Source organism: Triticum aestivum, chromosome 1A, assembly GCF_018294505.1.
Source record: "Triticum aestivum cultivar Chinese Spring chromosome 1A, IWGSC CS RefSeq v2.1, whole genome shotgun sequence".
In the NCBI taxonomy this organism is placed as follows: Eukaryota; Viridiplantae; Streptophyta; class Magnoliopsida; order Poales; family Poaceae; genus Triticum; species Triticum aestivum.
In genome coordinates, this window is record NC_057794.1 from 255,258,618 (window position 1) to 255,266,666 (window position 8,049).

General features: G+C 44.4%; 1 pseudogene; it reads right to left on the reverse strand.

The window, feature by feature from the left end:
- LOC123181198 (uncharacterized) overlaps positions 1–8,049 on the reverse strand; it is a 17,933-nt pseudogene that overhangs the window by 2,791 nt on the left and 7,093 nt on the right.

Sequence of the window (8,049 nt, forward strand, 5' to 3'; positions counted from 1 at the left end):
CCGCCACCGCCCCGTGAGCCGCCGCCACGCCGCCCAACCCCGCCACACCGGAGCCCCTCGTCGGAGGTACCGCGCAGGATCCCGAGCCGCCGGTTTTTTTAAACCGTTCGGGTTTTTTTAGAAACCCTAGTTCGTTTTTTTATTGGTTCACCGGTTCTTCTTGGTTCTTCTATTTAGCGGACATTCGTCCGTACGTTCGTTTTAACGAACGGTTTTCGCCTGTTAGTCACAGCTAACGAACGCTCATTCGTTAGACTGTTCGTCAGTTTTCTTTTTATCGGATTTATCTGCAGTTTTCTCGATCGCGATTTCTGATCCGATCTTAGTTTATGTTTATCTTTTTGCTCGTTAGTCAGAATCAGGCGATTCAAGCGCCTGGATCTTCGTCTCGAGACCCTCTTTCTGTTTAACCAACTTGCACAAGTTTTTGCTACTGTAAAATTTGACCTTAGTTCATATTAGTAAACGGATCTTGTTTCTTTCGTCGTTTGAATTTCGTTGCTCCGTTTGATTTGATTCTTTTTGCATACCGGAGTTCTTAAGTTGAACTTTCTGGTCAACCCCTCTTATTTGAGTTTTGCTTGTGCATCTTTGCTTGTTGCTTATGTATGTTATTGTTTGTTTGCGATAGAACACCCGGAGTGCGAAGCGTGTTACTACGAGTCTCTAGGTTTCACGGATCGTCAGCAAGGCAAGTAACACATTGATCATACTCTTTTCATACCTAGTTTTATTGCATTAGTTCCAATCCTCACACATTGCATGATTAGGAAGTCATTAACTTGTGGGTTGGGAAGTAGTTGTTGAGGTAGAACCTATTACCCTGTTACTATCAAACCCTTGGGAGTTACTTCTGCGCGTTGCTTATTGCTATGCTATGCTCGTAGACGTGGTTTGGGTTTAAGTGAAATCCATGACAAATGTGAGATTATTAATTAATGGTTCAACTTAAGGTGACAACTTGAATACACATCTGGGTGGATTGAGGCACCTGGGGAACCCAGTGTTGCCTGTTTTTTTTGGAAATCCCGGGGTACCCGTGTGATCTTCCTATGGACCGCCACCCAGGCTCAAAGGGAACTGGGATGATTCATGCTAGAAACTTCCATGTGCAGCCACAAGCTATTATGGGCTCTAGCATAGTTGAGTAAGTTACGTGAAGCTCTCGAAGAGGTGGATCAGCAGGTAGTGGGTTTTGTAGGTTTGGTATGGTCTACCCGGAGTAGAGAGTTAATGTTTCTGAGAGACTGTGTCTCGGTCATCCGTTTCTCAAACACCGTGTAGTGCGAGAAAGACAACGGAGGCGATCAAGTCTTGTGGGGAAACGTGCGCAAACCTCTGTAATGTGTACAATCTAATCGTGGTTAGTCGTGTCCCCGGTTATGGACAATCTTGAGTATCTAGTACTTGGGTTATCACATGTATCTCATCACTCTTAATTAATATTGTTGGGTTGTTAATTACTTAATTGGCATTGAGTTGGGGTTACCTTCTCAATATTTGTTCAACCACCAAGATAGTTAAATTAAAATCTATTCCTTTGTTGTAGGGAAAAATTGACTTTTCGCAAAAACTATAACCATAGAGCTTTCCACCAGCCAAATATGCATGTAGTGATAGCATTATTCTGTTCTTGCTTTACTGTGTTACATTGGTAGCATATTCCATGTGCTGACCCATTCTCGGGCTGCAACGTATTATGTTGCAGACTTTTCAGACGAGGAGTAAGGTTCGTTAGGTCGTTGTCGTGCAGCTCAGCTATGCCGTTGGAGTTGATGGACTCACTTATCTTCCAAGCCTTCCGTTATTATCGCATTAGATGGCCTTAAGCCATATTATTGTAATAAATTCTCTTTTGAGACATTCGATGTAATAAGTGTGTGATTACTACTCTGTTATAAATCCTTCGAGTACTGTGTGTGTCAGCATTACCGATCCAGGGATGACACTGAAGCACGGAGACTTGACCGTTTAAGGTCGGGTCGCTACACAAGAAGTGGAGGATGAGCAGAAACTTACTCTCTGATTGCATTCATATGCTTGCTATTGCTTCACGCATTTCCAAAACGCCTAATGATTTCGTAAAGTGCTTGTTGTTGCTTTGTGGCCTTTATTGGAGGTTCATAGTCCACTTCTGGGGGGGGGGGGGTTGCACAACCCTTGCCTGCCGCACAGAACTTGGGGTGGCACTGCTCTGCACATCTACAGAAGTGGTAGCGTGTGCGACAGGTGAGCTAGAAGGGGCTTTTGGCTGCATTTTTTTTCTGGAGGAGCACATCCTGCTCCATCTTGCATAGGGCTTCATCCATTGATGATGATATCTCCATAGGTGATCCTGCGTGTGGTAAACAAACTTGTCAGGAAGGCAATTTGTAAACAGCCATGCAGTTACTAGAAAGAAAAAGATGACAAAATAGGGCAATGGACACATGGAGTACAACATCTTGGAATTGCCAACAAAAGAAAAAAAGTGAGGTTGCCACCGCAAAAAGTGATATGTGGATAGTACCTTGAACAATAGGCTCGGCAAATTTGACAGCCTTTCTGCCATCAACAATTGGCTGCGCCATCATCTGCTCCGGTTGTGACGGGAATGCATAAGACGCTGGGATAGCATCAACTGGCTCAATTGGCTGGCTCAAATCAATTTCGAGGCTGAACGGTGGTGGCGTGAAAACAATAGGGTGCCTGAACTCGCGCTCATTCTGCTTCTCGGTCACACCAAGAGACGCTGCCAACGGAGACAGATCAACAAAGACGTCCTTGTCAACTGATCCAGCATCCTTAGGATTGGAAGTAGGGCGCGGAGTCATGTCCGGAATATCGATAGGCACCTTCTTGGTTGTCCCTTTCACTGATGGTTAACTCTTGGAGTGTAAGGGACCCCCATATCTAGTGGGACACATGTGTGCTTGAGCGTTGGATTTGGATGAATCTTTTCTTTCTGAGGGACTATCGGTTCCTGGACCGTTCCACCTCCAAGTACATTTGTCTGAACTAGATCGACGATCTTGCCCTGGGGGCAGGCGGGAAGAAGGTTGACGCAGACACATACCCTATGTCCTGACGATGCACGTTGCCTGGCTGATCAGCTTTGTTCCGAGTGCTCTTCCTAGTACCGACTGCCTGTTTAGCTGATTTCTTGTCAGCAACGTGTGGAGCAGCTTTGGAAACAGTGTGCGTATGAGCAGCACGATCATGCGGGCCAGCCTGATGTCCTTGTTGCGTGACTGCCGGACCCTTGTTTTGAACAGCAATTGAGGCAGCCAAACTTGTGCAATCTTTACCTACTGACTAAGGTTTGTCAGACGTATCAACAATGGAGTTTGGTGCATTCACCTTAGGCTGGTGTGGTTGGTGTGGAAGATCAGACAGTAGTGGGCTACCTTCGAGCCCTTGCCTCATCGATACCAATGCCGGTGCAACGTCAGCTGATCTTGGGGAGATCAATTCATTAGAGCCCCCTGATGTTGCACCTTCATTGCCGGTCAACACAGCAACAACAGATGACAACAACTTGGCTGCTGCATGAGAACTAGTGGCAGCAGATGCTTTAACGAAGTCCACATTGTCAGATGAAGCAAGCTTAGCATGCATGCGCTGCAAGGGGTCTTTCTTGGAATGTTTAGTCGTATGAGCAGACACATTGCTTCTCTTCTTTAGCCTGCATGTAAGTAAGGTAGTAACAAATAGAAAGGTTGTAAGTTGCCGTGCATGAAAGTCATAAGTGAAAAAATTGACTGTGGTGTAAAATGAAGGTTAAAGGACTGCAAAACAGAGGGGGAAAAGTTGGAAGTATGAAAGAAGCAGAAAAGTTGCCATGTGGTTAATAATTTGTAACTATGAACGAAGATAAGATGAAGCAGAAATAGAAAGTGCACATGATGTGGATCAGTAGGTAGTAATGAAAAGGCATTTCTGTAGGGGTCCAAGTTACCACATGGAGGGTACCCCGAAAGTTGGGACATGTGGTAGAAGAAAAATGTAATGAAGTAAAGTTGCCACCTTAGCAGGTATGAGAGCAAAAAAGTGGGGGTGACATAAGTGTGCAAGGTAAAAGGTTGCCATGTATGGACATCTAAAAGTTATCATGTAAATGTATGTAAAGGTAGACATACAAAAACATAACACTTAAAAAATGTACATATGTCGTAGTGCTAACCTTTTAGCCACACCCCTCATGTCCTCAAGGACAACCGAACCTCCCGTGTTGGAGGACATGAAGCGAGGAGATGAACGTATAGTCGTCTGAGCCTTGCCTGCACGAGCAGAAGATCTGGGAGGCTGTTGGGCGATTTTCTCGGTGGTTACTCTTCCGCCAGCGGTTGCCTCCCTACGAGAAAAACAAAAAAGCATTAGTTGCCGAGTGGGAAGTATGAAGCAGAAAATAGATGTAATAAATAAATAAATGATTTAAAATTGCAAGAAGCAGTGGTGAAGAGGAAAGTATACCGCTTTCTAGCAGCAACGGGGTCTTGTGCTTCCCTAACCCTATATGAGGCTTGAGTACCAGAACGACCGCCCAAACCCTATACGATGGATGTCTCAGCACCTCCGCAATTGTGCTCAGGCGACGTGTCATGCTCGTTGTCGTCCATTCTGTTATCGCCATCATTACGGGCTTCGTCTTGCGGTTCATCGTCGTTGAAGTCACTATCGTCAACTGATAAGTCTTCATTGCTAGGGGGTACCTCTTGCGAATCGTTGTGGTCATATCTACCACTAGACCCAGTTGGACGAGAAGTGCCACCGCGAACAAAAGAACGAAACTGGTTGGCAACTTCTTCTCTGTCACCAGCCGACATTGCAGTCCAGCCCCATACAAGGTTGCCAAGGAGGTTGGTCATACCGGACGCAAACTGTCCAACGAGATTCTCGACGTTACTTCGCGCTTGCATTTGGAAAACACAGAAAGAAAAAATGGAAGAGGCCAAAAATGCTCAGCAAAGGGTATGAGTTATGTTGGAAAAATTGATGCATAAGAAAAAGTTGTGTGGTACTAACAGTTAAAGGGCATGCATCATTTGTGTGACTGTCCATCCATTTGCCGAAGTTGTCGGGGGGGCCAAAGATGTTGTAGTCAACATTATGCTCTCCCATAAGCTGAAAAGAAGAAGAAGAAAAGGTGGCAAGTTTGAAAAGTCGGTAAAAAGATGAAAGTAAACTAAATTCATCAATGAAATGTGAGAACTAAATTTGGCATGGTCAATTATGAAATTGACCATGATCGACAAAATGCATTTGCAATGGTGAAATAACTGAATTTCCCATGTTGAAGTTATCGTTTGAAGTGGCAATTAGCGGTCATTTTTCATGGCAAGAAAAATGTGAAAAATGGTCGCAACTATTTGATGGACGGCGAGTTTGCCATGATGCAGGAGAACTTTCTAAGTGTGCCTTGTTGAAGTGATAATTGTAAGGGGCAATTGTATAGATGTACAACAGCATGGCAATGAAGCCATGTGAGCTGAGTTAAAGTTGCCATGGGGTAAATGTATAGTAAAATTTATGATTTATGTAGAAAACTAAATTGCTAACGATAAGACAGGAAAGAATTGGGCCATGGGCCATAAAGTATAGTTCGGATAGAAGGACTAGCCTGTAGCTTGCCAAATGTCCCATCGGGCTTCCTGTCCGCAGCGAGAACAGCCTTGATTGCAGCATCAGTCCAAGCACACGCAGCAAATCTGTGAGGTGCAGGCAGTCCACCAACCGGGTTAAGTTTGACAGTGTTGATGTCAAGCTTATCGACATACATGAGCTGAAGAGAATGTGTGAGACATGCAGGTCAAGCCACTGGCATAGAAAAAAAATTGTAATGCGTAAAATAAGTAAGAAAGCAGAGTCGAGTATGGGAAGGGGTGCGAATAAGAATATAAAAGAAAGATGGTTTGGCATTAAGTAAACTTGCCATCAGATGCAGCCGACAGCCTTTGTTGAACGCTTTGTTTGACAGTCAAGTGTGAAGGAAACCAACTATGAACTTGCACCAGTTCATGTTGGCAACATTCCCTATCTGGTCCTGTGAGATGGAGGAAATGACAAAAGAACAAGGAAAAAAGCGCAAGCTGCGGCATTATTTTGGTGAAAAAAAGGAGGTAATGGTCTTCAAAGCTAACAAATGAAAATGAATGACTAAGCAGGTAAGGTGCACGCGGGGTACATGGCAAAAAGTTCATACCAAAACAGGGAAGCATCTGCTGCTGGGCCATAACGATGTCATGGAGCAAACACATTTGAGATGAGGTACATAAGCAGCTTCCATCGCAGCAAGCATGTTCGCGAAAGCAGAGTTCAGGAAAAAGACGTGATTGCACTTCCGTATCTTGTATGGGACATCCATGCCGCCATTGGGGACACCAAGTGTATTGAAAACAGATTCCTCATCAAGTGGAATCCTACCACGTCCTGGTATGACAAATTCCCTCTTGTCCGGATGGTATAACCTCGCAAACCAGTCACACATGGGGTTATTTAAGTTAGTGCACTGAATGTTCATCAACGCCTGCATACCGATTTCCTTTGCAGCTTCTTTCTGGGCATCATCGAAATCTTCATACAGTCCCGTTAGGCGTTCATGTGATCCCCCTATTGCGTGCGGCTTTCTGCTGTTAAACACATGTGCAAAAATTTAAGTTAGAAAAGGTGATAATATGGGCTTAGGGGTTGGTACCATCACAGACAAAAACATGTTTAACATGAAAAGGAAAGATAGAGGCATGTGGACTGTACATACCTTCTTTGCATTCCGGTTAGCAGCACCCGCAACTTCAGCTCTGGGAGGCATGAAGTCATCATCGTCAGAGTCAGGGGCGTTCCGAACCATAGTGCTGCCAAAAAATGTCAACACGAAACGTCAGTGCACCCTGAGTGGTAATAAAGTTGCCATCCTAAAGCGTGAACTAAGTATGTGTACTAGAAGATGACAGCTCAGAAATGTGAAGCACAAATAGTAAGAATGTTGCCATGTGGCTGATGGTGAAGTCACACTAACAGTGCGGCAGGTGGTGAGAAATGACATGCAGAAGAACTAGGACATGTACATATGTTAAGTATGCAAAAGTTGCCATCAAAAATGGAAATATATCTGCAAAAAAACAAGATAAACAGGTATGATAGCACTGTAGTTCCATCCACAGTATAGATGGGACATGTGGTAAATTGCCATCGACTAAGCCGTAGTCAGCAGATAAAGAAAGCGGAAACATAGTTCGCACGATTCACTCTCTCTGAAAGTCACACGTATATATGTACGAAATTGTAGTTGACAGTAGTAACGTCAGAAACTTGCCATCAGCATGAACGGGGTGAACACTAGGAATGAAAGGAATCTCACATCGCAGAGAGACACGATAAAAACGTACTTTGTGTATGTTGCAAAGGTAGCATCAATTGTCTGTACATATTGAAAAAAGGTACCTCTCTAGCAAGAAAACAGAGTGTACTCTGGTATAAGCAGATGAAAATGCAGAGTATAGCAGACAAAAATATGCTTGATGAACAACTTTGGAAAGAAGTTGCCATCCACTGTCTAGTAGACAGTCAAACAAGTTGCCGCCTAGGTATACTATTGAAGCTAATAAGTTGCCATCCCCGAAAAAATAGTGCATTCATATTTTACTCTAATCATGGCAACAAACCACATGGGAGGTTCAAAAAATGCACTGCACTGACATCAGTTTTGTAGATGTAGCACTCCAACAAATCACTTTGCTCTGCCATTCATATTCGTGGACCTAGCTTAAGAACAAAAATTCCGTATGTCACTATGTTGCAACGACGGGTTTGGGAATCTAGCCTAAGAACACACACCCACACACACACACACAACATGTGGAACCATCCATAGACGACACGAAGAAGTGTGTGCGTTGAAAACTGACCTCACCGAGGAGACAGAAGCTTCGACGGTCGCCGGAGAGGAAATCCGCCGAGGAGTAGCTCCGGTGAGCAAGCGCTTGTACACCCAATCTCCGACGAAAAATCGCCGTCACCTCGCACGCAACCTCCGCTGGATAGCTTCTTCCGGACGAATCAATCCACTCGCCG